Genomic DNA, 11,215 nt, shown 5'->3' on the forward strand with positions numbered 1-11,215 from the left:
GGTGACGTAACGGATGCAACTGTTCTTTACGTTTGACTTGTATTTTGACCAGCTCTCGGTAAATGCGTTCTCTCAATTCCACAGGCAAAGCACGAATGTTCTCTTGTAAAGTATCCATGAATAGGTCAGTCCGTACAATTTACAATCTTCTCCTAGAGCAAAAAGTAATCCACATAGTGAGTAATTTCTGACCACTGCCATTCAGGGTAACGTCCAAGAATGTCACTGAACTCTGTTGATGTAAACGGTCTAAAGTAATACAATAGGATGAATGCACCCTTGACCCAAAGAAATCTAACACACTGGTTGACTTTTTTCACTTTCCTTTTATGAATTTCTCGACACAAAGGTTCTACAGTGACCCATTGAGATTTCACTCTGGCAAACCCCTGCCAAACTTCTTTGTAAATCTTCTCTTGCAGTTCTTTAGGTAATGATTCAATATCGTTTTTGAAATGAAGTTTAAATACTGGTCTCGGTGATGTCCAACATTTGACTCCTAACCAATCTGGTTTCTTCTTCGTCAACGACATGGTAAGTTACTTCAATGTCTCGGTCCCACTAAGGGTAAGTAATGACAATTTGGTGACCATCGAGCATGTTCTACGTAGGCCGAATCTTGTGGTTCCCAGTGGTGAAGTGACACACCGCAACTGAAGCGCTTGACTTTATCTCCTTCGCCCAAGTAGAACAATCCGGCTCTGGCTAATTCTTCGGGGGTCGGGCCTCCCAGATACTTAGGCCATTTTCCTTTGAACGATTGAAGACGATTTTCAAAGTCGCAGTATTCCGACAAACGCACAGGAAACGAATATACGTCTTTCACAGGTTCGTTTCGATGAGGGTTTTGTGACATGGACAGGAGTTTGCTCAGAGCTGGATGACATTCGTAGGGGGGTAGACGTGAAGGTGAACATCCACCTTTAAAACGAAGCCCAGTAAAATGTCCAAGAGGACGAGTGACATCGCTTTCGCATCCCTCAGTTTTGACATGCACAGCATCACTTTCCATGATAGGGGTAGTGAAAACAGAGTTCCCATGATGCTTTACGGCATCGCTAAGGTCACAACGTACAGCATCGTACCCATCGCAAGGCTCACAATCGCATTCCACTTCAGAAGCCCCACAATTGAATTGTGCCTGTCTAAACTTGTTTTGTGTTTCTCTGAAAGTATTCATCTTGTTCGCTTGGTCTTGGTAGTCCCAATGAACTATCGATCTTGACCATAGCCCCTTTTTATACTAGTCGCAATGCAGTCAAGCTTGTACATCGTTCCTTTTTTATGTTTTTTTATGTCTTGTTTTGGAATGTACCGTCTCTAAGGTAACGTCATCAATGTACCGTAATGTCATGGGTGGAAAGGCCATAGAAAGGTAAGGGCAGTGCGGAGACCATCGAGTATGTTCCAGAATAGCTGAATCTGTATAGATACATAAATCCATTCGTAACTTCAGGCCACAAGCGAAACACTGTACTTCATATACCAATCCTGACTCAGGTCCCAAGTAGACAAATTCGTTGGGTTGAGAAATTCCTATCCGTAGGCCATGCTTGAAACGTGTCCAATCGACGGGCACAATAACAATAGTCAGGCAAGAAAACCGGAAAATGGTAGGGTTTGAACTTGGAGTTCTCATCGGGTTTCTCACTCGATTCTTGCTGTGGCGAAGTCATCCTTCTGGTGGGTGGCTATCCTCTTACAACCAATGTTTTATACCAACGTGTCCATACGGCAAAGTAAAGTTGTTGGGCAGTTGCACTCGCTTCTGGTACACGATTTGATAGACTTTTTCCAAGGGTCGACTGACGATGTGGTGAGTGGGTAAACGTACAATCTTGTTGGGTTGATAGGTGGTCATTTTAAAGTGTTCATCCTCTCCGGATTGCAAGGCTTCTTTCAATACCCCAAAGTTGACCACACGACTGGTACGATAATTCAGAGTCAGTCCTTTCACTTTGCACGTCGTGTGCACTTCTCCTTGTGGGTCCCGGTATTCGTAGCCGTAATTTTTGGGACCGCCACTGACGAAACTTAGAATCTTGTCGTCGGGATGCTCGTCTGTCCAGGCTCCAAAACGGTCTCCTTCGATGTCAGGGTGCTGTTGACTCGGGTGATGGATGTAAATGCAACTGTCCGTGTCAAAGTACAGGACGCGTTCCCCTAACAGTTCTAAAGCTTCGTACAATTTTAAGCGAGCATGGGCTGTCACGTAAACCGCAATGATGACATTTCCAAAAGGGTCGTCTTGTACAAAGTCCAGATCTTCTTCGTAATTGACCAAGATCAAATCCTCACGAACGACGTCCACGTGTCTCATGTATTTGGTTTTGTCGTGAATCATCTGGAAGTAGCGGGAAGGTTCGGTCAAATATTCCGTCTTGGGTAAACACGGTCGTTGTGCCATTTTACCCCACAAGCAATTTAACATCACTTTGGCAAACGATCGCCTGCCTTCGTTTTTCTCGATGTGATCTAAAAGGATGCCTTCTTGTTCATAGTATTTCTCTTTGAAAGTCTTTTCGTCTTCGGGAGTGTGACACCAGGAAGGATAGCCGCTGGCTTCTTGTTTCAGTTTCAAAAAGGCATCCACGTAGTCGGCGAAAATGCCTTTCTGACTGGGGTCACCCTTGTGATATTGTTGTGTCTTGGGAAAGTGGCAAATTTCGTACACTTCTAACAGTTGATATCCCATGTCCAGAGCTTTGAACAATTCTACGCTGATCCAGGTTCCCGTCAAGGCACGTTCTTCCTGGGTGTGCTGACAAGGCTGATCATGGTTGCACGTTTCGGCACAAGTATGGCACAAAGGAAACATCAGTTTGCCTTGGCAATGGTGAGGTAACAAGGGGTGGTACAAGTCCGTGGGCGGCTAAACTTTACACTTGATCAGACCTTCGTATTGTCGAATGTTTTTCAGGTCGATGTGTTCCGTCAACAATTGTGGGTGCCCTGTAGGAAAGCGACAATATTTGCACACGTAGGGATACAGCGAACACACGTCCAAGTATTTGATTTCTTCTCCTTTCTCTTCGTCGGCTTGGTACAGCAAACAGGTGGCATTGGTCCTTCCTCAGTACAAACTATCCCTCGGGTTCAGCGGGTCCATGAAGTGGCAACTTTCCACGAGGCGTTTAAACTCGGGATCGGTTTTCAAACGGTGATCGTATTCGTGTTCCCACATTTCCACCACTTGGTATCCTTCCTGTTCTAACTTTAGGCGTCGCTGACAAGTGTCTTGGTACAAATCTTCCATGGTTCGTTGTAAAAACTGATTTTTAGTGCCACGGTCAGGGTAACAGACGGGACATCCGTGAAATAAGCAACCGTTAAACTCGTACACAATCTTGAGGTTTTCTAAGCCCCAGCCATCGACCGAATGCGTTCCGATGGTCTTTTCGCCCCCTCCATTGCGGGCATGCTGAATCCATTTGTCTTCCTTGTCGCACAAGTAATGTAACCAACGTAGGGCTTTGACCGGGTATTGACGTTTGACATAGTTGGTCGTCTGAGGACTGATGACAGCTACGGTGTTTTCAGGCATGAATCGTTCTCGATACACTAAGGAACACGCTTTGGCAATGGTGCTAGCTTCTTTCAAAGGATCGACCCCTCTGTGTTCCATGAACAGTTCTCGAAATTTTCCACAGCAACGTCGTAAAATGTCCACGTCGGAACGATAATGCTTTAACATTTCTTCCTGAAAGTCGAAAGGGTCGGAGGCGTGAGCCTGGTACCAAGCGTAGAAAGCTTCTCGTTGTTCGGTACGCATGTTGTCGGGGTCGTAATAGTGAGCCTCAGGTAAATGGGGTAGAACGGCATGTTGATTGACTTCCGTATTGAAAAAGTGTGGAAAGTACCCTTTAGCCATTTCTGTCATTCCAAACGTTTTAGGCATTCGGCTCAAAGGCATGGCCAAGTAACTCATCGAATCTTTAAACTATACTTGTCCCACTTGCATGGAAATGATTTTGGCTCCGTTCAAAGTGACTTTAGGACGCTCGGTGCCTTGTTCCATATAGTATCTCAAAAGAAACTGTCCATCGTATCCGGAGAAACTGTGAGCCATCACCGTGGCATGACGATGACAATCTCCGTAACGTTCGATGTCCTCTTGGCTCCACGTCTTGTCGATGGGGTCTAAGACCCATTGTGCAAAATCGGCTAACGTGTTCGGTCTTCGAAAGATTTTTTCACGCCCTCTGGGAATCTTCCTGCAGTGAGGGCAATGACTGAAAATAGGTTCCTGAATGCACTTCTCGCACGCTCGATGAGCCACGCAGAATTTAGGAATGTGAATGCCGGTCTCTTGGATGCATTCGAAATCAAAAAAGATGAAATTGCCTTTCTTCTTGTGACCGTCCTCTTTCTCTGGTGGGGGTTGGTATTTTTGCATGTAGCACTGGTGTTCCAAGTCCACGATGTGATGACAAATGTGACATTTTTTTTTTCTCGACATACGTGTTATTTGATAGTATTGGTACATAGGGCTTGTCCTTAGGTAGGGCACAATCTCAGGAGTTGACAAGCACATTTCTGCTGTGAACCTTGCGTCTTCATATGTTGTTGGTAACATGCAGGGCTGACAAAGATGCGCAGACAAGCAGGACAATGTACTCTTTCTTGTCCTTCGCTCAGACAGGGTGGAGAGGCCAAACATCCTGAGCATTTCAATCCGCAATGTTTGTGTTGCTCTCGATTATTATAACCATGGTCACATTTCTCACAGTAATAACCGTATCCCAGGAATGCAGTGATACTGGTAATGGTATCGAAATGTTCATCGTGATAATAGACATGAATGTATTTTCCGTCCTTAAAGTCTTTCCCTCGAAACAACAGAGGCCCACGCACTTCTTGAGGGTGCACTTTCAAGGTGTAGCGTGGAGCTAGGACATCTTGCAATTTTTGCATTTCAGGAATTCCGCAGGGTGTGTCTTTGGATAGGTCAGCTTGTTGCAACAGGAGTTCTGCTTCGTTTCGTTGTTTGGCTCGGTCCGATCGTTGAATAGTTTTCCAGGCTCTTTTCCATTCTGCCGTGTCGTTCTTGTTGGCATAGGTTCGTCCCACCACGATGGTTTGGGCTAAACACATCTGGTCTTGAGAATTGTGAATTTGGACGAGACTCTTTTTGGTGCTGCGAAGGTCGTTCACCAGTAACACCTTATTGCGTCCAGTCCCTTGAGGAGGAGAGACGTGGGTCATGTCCAGTGTGGCTTTTCCATCGGTGATGTCAAACTGGTCATTAGATTGTTGCACGTGTTGAATCTTGTCCATGACTTTGGAAGCAGTTAGTTCTGCGGGTCTGCTAAACTCGATCCAAACAGGGGATTTCAAACCGTCGTGTTGTATGGAAAGTCTCAAGCGATCGTCTTCTTTGGGTTGACATTGTCGCTTGAGTGTGGTGAGCAAAGAATGCCACACCCCAGTGATGAACCCTTCTGCTTTCTCTAACGGTACGTCGGACTTGAAATCTTTAAACTTCACTGTGTATTTGTAAGCCGTGGTTCTAAATTTTCTAGAGGAGCGCTTTTCCGTCTCTCGAATGGAATAGTACTTTTCAGGGTTGACTAATGGTGGTGAACTTTGTTTAGAGGGTTCGTATGCTGGTTCACTCATGTCCTCTTCAAAATCACTGGCATGAATTTGTGCCAAGACTTCAGCCCTGGTACGAGGCGATAGATCACGTTTCTGCCTCTTACTTTCTTCTTCTTTCTTCTCGAATGAATAGGATCGTTTCATCTTGAGTGAAAAACGTCAAATTACTCAAGTTTAAACACCATGGGCTAATTTATAGTCATAGCAAACCAACGTATATAAAAGGGTGTGTGTCTTGTCCTTTCACTATTCATTTCACTCTCTAACCGAGCACAACGATGGAAGAGACTACCCAAATCGAACGTTTCATCAGAGCTTTGCGAGGGGTCATTAGAAAATTCTCTTCAGACCAGCTGACGGACTACTCTCCTTCCTTTCGAGATAAAAGTCAAGATACTTGCTATATCTGTCAGAAGAAAGGCATTGGTCTTCAGAGTGTCCAGACCGTCAAAAAAGAAAAAAAGGGGTTAGAAAAGACAAAAGTCAAGATACCTGTTATTATTGTCAAGAAAAAGGACATTGGTCTCCAGACTGCCCAAAAAAGAAACAAGAGGAGTCAGAAGAAAAAAGGGATTCTTCAGAAGAAGAGAGGGATTCTTCAGAGGAAGAAAGCAGCCGGGTAAAGAAACAGAAACAGGAGAAGAAAAGAAGAAGGGAAGAAAGTGAAGAGGAAGAGGAGGAAAAGACAGTGAGGGTGAAGAAATTTAAAAAAAAAACAGAGAGAGAGTAAACAATGAGATAGAAGAAGTCAATGAACTTTTTAAAGTGTTCTGTTGTGAATTGTGAATTGGATTGTAACTATAGAGAAAAGAATAAATTAATTATATAAGGTAAGTGTCTTTGAGTTTTGATTTTAAAATAAGAACCTACACTCACACACTCATACACAGACACGTACTATAAGGGTAAAATGGTCATCTTTTTTTTTTTTGAGTTATTGGCAATTGAAAGTGTATCTCTTTTCGAGAGACGTGGGTAGTCTTGAAAATGGCCTTTTTTGGTGTAGGGGTGAGTTTAAGCAATCAACTTTAACTGCCTTAAGCCTTTGCCACGGCCAAGGCCTACTTCTGGAATGCGTACTGTTGACGATGTTGATTTGGTTGAAATCACTAAGGGTGGTACGGTAGGCTTAGTCACAGGGTTGACGTGTTTGGCTCGGGAAGGTCGTATTCTCTTCGGTCGTAATAAAGAAGTCTGATACATTTGTTTCAGACTTCTTAACTCCGCTAAAATGTCCAACAGTACCGTGACCGTTTGATTTTCACCCTCTTGTTTCTTTGCTGCTACTTCTTGTTGTTGTTGTTTTTTTCTTACCTCTTCTTCTTGCTGCTGTTGCTGTAGGAGAAAAGCTTGTTCCGCTTCCTTTTGTCGTTGTATAAATTTCTCCAATTCTTCTTTCTGTCTCTGTCTAAAAATTTTTCTCCAACTGCGGTAATGAAGGTGACGAAGGTTCCGGAACAAATTCTTGCGAGGAAAGAAAATCCACAAAATCCCAATTTACCTCTTCTGAAAGTAAGTCCGGGTTCCCTTGGGCGGTCTCCACTGCTGGTGCACCCCAATGGATCGTTTTCTGAGTTTCCGTCATGTTGAATCACTGTCTCATAGATTAACTGCATACAGGCGCTAGCGAATCTATATAGACCACGTGACGTCACAGACTGCTCTCTTCGGATTGGATGCGGGCTGACTGAATTTTGTAACGCGTGTTTGGATTGGTCAACAAACTCAATCCGTTTCAATCCTACCTCTACCTATAAATAAGCGCAGTTCACTGCATTGATTCACCTGTTCTTGGTGCCTCAAGATGTGGACCGATGTGCAATCTTCTACGCTTGTGTCTTCAGTGATGTTCCGGACGGACATACCCATGTATGTCCGATCCAAGTGACAGTTGTCCACAGGACAGACACCAGTCTGTGGACACGTAGGATCTACGTAGAAAGACAAGGATGCCTCAAAAAGTCCTGATTTACGGTCCTATAGTGAGACGCAGCCTAAGGACAAGAAGAAGACCAATACGGTGCCCTTTATGTTAATGGATACATTAACATAAACCCAAAGGCCCTTTTCAGGGCCACTCATAGGTCTCGAAAAGAGAATGACTTTCCATTGCCTACCTTTTTTTTATTTTTATTTAAAAAAAAAAAAATAAAAATCCCATGTTCATTTCCCATTGTCGCTATATAGTCCCACCCTGTTTAAATTCCCTTGACGCTATACAGTCCCATATTCCCATGTTCAATTCCCCTTGTCGCTCAACAGTCCCAAAATCTATTTCCCATGTTAATTTCCCTTGTCGCTAAACAGTCCCACGATTTTTCTCCATGTTAAATTTACGTAGTCGCTAAACAGTCCCGGGGGGGGGGGGGTCTGTAATGCTAATTCCCATTGTCGCTAGAGTATCCCTATTCACTAATTATGTGCTGTTGGATATAGTGAGAAAAAAAGGAAAGGAATAATAATTTTTTAAAATATATTTTATTTTTATTTTTTATTTATTTTTTTAATTATTTTATTAAATAATATATATTGTTTTGTTTGTGATTAAGTTCTACTTTATTTTCATAGGGATTTTATTGCATGATAGGTTCTGGTTCTAAGTGGAGTGGAGTGAGGGGGTGATCATAAAAGGATAAAGTTTTCCTTTTTTGCCAATTTCTTTCTGGAAAAATAGGATATTATTATATGTAGAATCGATGTTAGGGTTACTGGAGGACAGGATTTCTGAGTAGGATGTTAAGAACCCTATGTGTTTTTCATTTTTCTTAAAGCTGCTCCTTTGCGCTTGATATTTGTTGCACTCATTAAATACATGGTGTAAATCTTCTGGGGTGGGACAATACGGGCAATTCACGCCTCTAACGTTGTTACTATGGATGTATTTTCCGAAACTGCTGGCCAACAATGTATTTCCAGTTTTGATTTTATTGATAACTTTCTGGTTTTGATTGTTGACCAGATTCGGCGCTTTTATATTCCTGGATACTTCCCTTTGTATGAGGTAAAGTGTGCACCTTTTGTACTGTTGATCCATTCCCGCTGACATTTCCCTAGAATTTTATTCCTGACTATGCTAGAGTATTCTTTGCAGCTGTAATAGAGTATGATATGGTTGCTTTCTTGAAGTTTGTTTTTAGCTGCTTGGTCAGCTTTTACGTTTCCTGTGATGTTGATGTGGGATGGTACCAACATTAATTCGATTATCCTGTTCTTGTTTTCCATTTGTCTCAGTAACAAAATGACGAAATTGTCACGGCAGATGGATTTTTCTGGCTTCAATGATTTTAAGACATTTAGCGAGTCACTGATAATTAGTGCTTTGCGAATGTTCGTCGATTTCACCCATTTAATGGCTTCAATTATGGCCCATAATTCTGTTGTGTAAATAGAGCAGTTTTCTGGGTTGTCTAGCTCCATGCTTTATGTTTTTTTCCGGTATTACTGTAGCGGATGCTGTTCTGATAGGATTATTTGTTATTTATCCATCGGTGTAAATCTTAATATAAACCTGATATTACTTTTCTATATTAGAGAGTATTGTACATCTTATCTCTACAGGTATGTCATTTTTAGACCCAGTCCTGGTTGCACTGAAATTGATATGCACTGTGATGCAAGTCCATGGTTTGGGATCAGGGTATGCTATTTGTTCAGCTGGTATGTTTGGAATTTCAAGAATTTTGGTTAATTTGTGAATCTTCTTTCCTCCTGGTGTCTCCGGAACTAACTTACGTCTGAAGGTGATGTTACATTTTGCTACACAGATCTTGGTTGGGTGTGAATCTTCATGGATCGATAATCTGGACGCATATCCTAGACAGCCATGGGTTTTGATTTTGTCACCTTGTGTAGCGGTCCCTGATGGTCTTGGGTATTTGAGACCACCTTGGTTGGTATTGGTTTCAGGGTCTTAGTATTCTAATAGTGCTGTTTTGCGTTGCAGCTATGTGCTGCTGGATCCGATGGTCTTTGGGTTTTAGACCACCTTACGCGTGTTAATTTGGGGTTATACTTCCTAATGCATTTTTTTTTGTTTTGCAGCCTTGTGCTACTGGATCTGATAGTCTTTGGAGTTTAGACCACCTTATATATTGTTAATTTGGGGTCATTTTTTCCTAAATCTGCTTGAGTGTGGACGATCTTGATGGTCTGAGTTCAAGACCACCTTATACGATCTGTTTTTGGGTCCTGTCGGTAATTCTAGGTATTTGTTTATGGCTGTCACCTGGGTTTGAGTGAGCGAATTCGTAGAGGTATTAATTTTCATGCCAAATGCTGCTTAAGAGACAAGGAAATGGAGATATATAAAGTTAAAGAGTAAGGCAGGAGAAAAGTATATATATATATATATATATATATATATATATATATATATATATATATATATATATATATATATATATATATATAATTTAATTTGTAATTATTTTTTTAAAAGTAGTTTTAATTTTAAGTCTTGCAGTTTATGTTTTCCAGGCCATTTGTTTTATCATAGGTGGTTGTCGTTGTCGATTTGATCGAGAGCCTGAGTGAGGCATCAAGGTCACCTATTCTGGGTGGTCCTTATTTAATTGGCCTGGTTACCTATGTTGCGTTGTGGGATTAATAGTTTTGTATTTTAGTCCTTATTTATTTGGATTCCTTATCTTATTGATTTGGAGTATAAAACTTGTTTTATAAGTTTTTAAATCTTTGTATATAATCCTGTTTCTTTTAGGTATGATATTATGTTTTCGAATGTTAGGTTAATATTGGACTTTGTGTTAATCAACAATTCTGTGTTAGTGGCTGGGGATCCAATCTTACTTTCTTTGACTTTAAACTTAGCCCTTTCCTTTTTACGTGTGTGACAGTTGTTAAAAATATGTTCTAAGTCTTCTGGGACCCGGTAGTGATAACAGCTGTGTTGTGTAGTTGTGGTCCTATGTACTGTCCGAAGTTGCTAGCCAGCTTGGGTCTGCCATTGAGTAATCTATTTATGATTTTTTGGTCAATGCCTTTTGTTTTGGGTGGTTTCCTGTTTCTACAGACTTCTTTAAGGATGGTTTTTAGTTTCCTGCCCTGATTGTTTGCGTTCCATTGTTCCTGCCATTTGTTATCAATGTGGGTTTTAGATATGCTATAGAGTTCACTTATGCTATAATCTAGGTTGATTTGGGTGGCTTCGTTTAATTTTTGTTTAGCTGTAATATCTGTCATATCGTTACCTGGTATGTTAATGTAGGATGGTATCCACATAAATTATACTTCTAAGTTATTATTGTTTAGTTTTTTTTTGACAATAAATTGGTTTGCATAAGATAGCTTTCTCTTGATTTAGTGTTGTTATTAAGTATAGAGTTTATGACGCTTAGCGAGTCACTTAGTGTTACCGCTTGGGGTAATTTGTTTTCGTCAATCCATTTGAGGGCTTCGAGGATGGCCCATAATTCCGCTGTGTATATAGAGCATAGGTTAGGTTATCTTGGTCCTACATTAATGTTAAGTACTGGGATTACGTAAGCTGCTGCTGTTCTGGGTGAATCTGTTATTTATGGTCCATCAGTGTATATCTTAATAAAGTTACAGTATTTAGTGTTGATTTCTTCTATACTGATTATTTTTAATTTGTGTTATT

This window comes from Sinohyriopsis cumingii, chromosome 14 (genome assembly GCF_028554795.1).
Source record: "Sinohyriopsis cumingii isolate HCF-2022 chromosome 14, ASM2855479v2, whole genome shotgun sequence".
In the NCBI taxonomy this organism is placed as follows: domain Eukaryota; kingdom Metazoa; phylum Mollusca; class Bivalvia; order Unionida; family Unionidae; genus Sinohyriopsis; species Sinohyriopsis cumingii.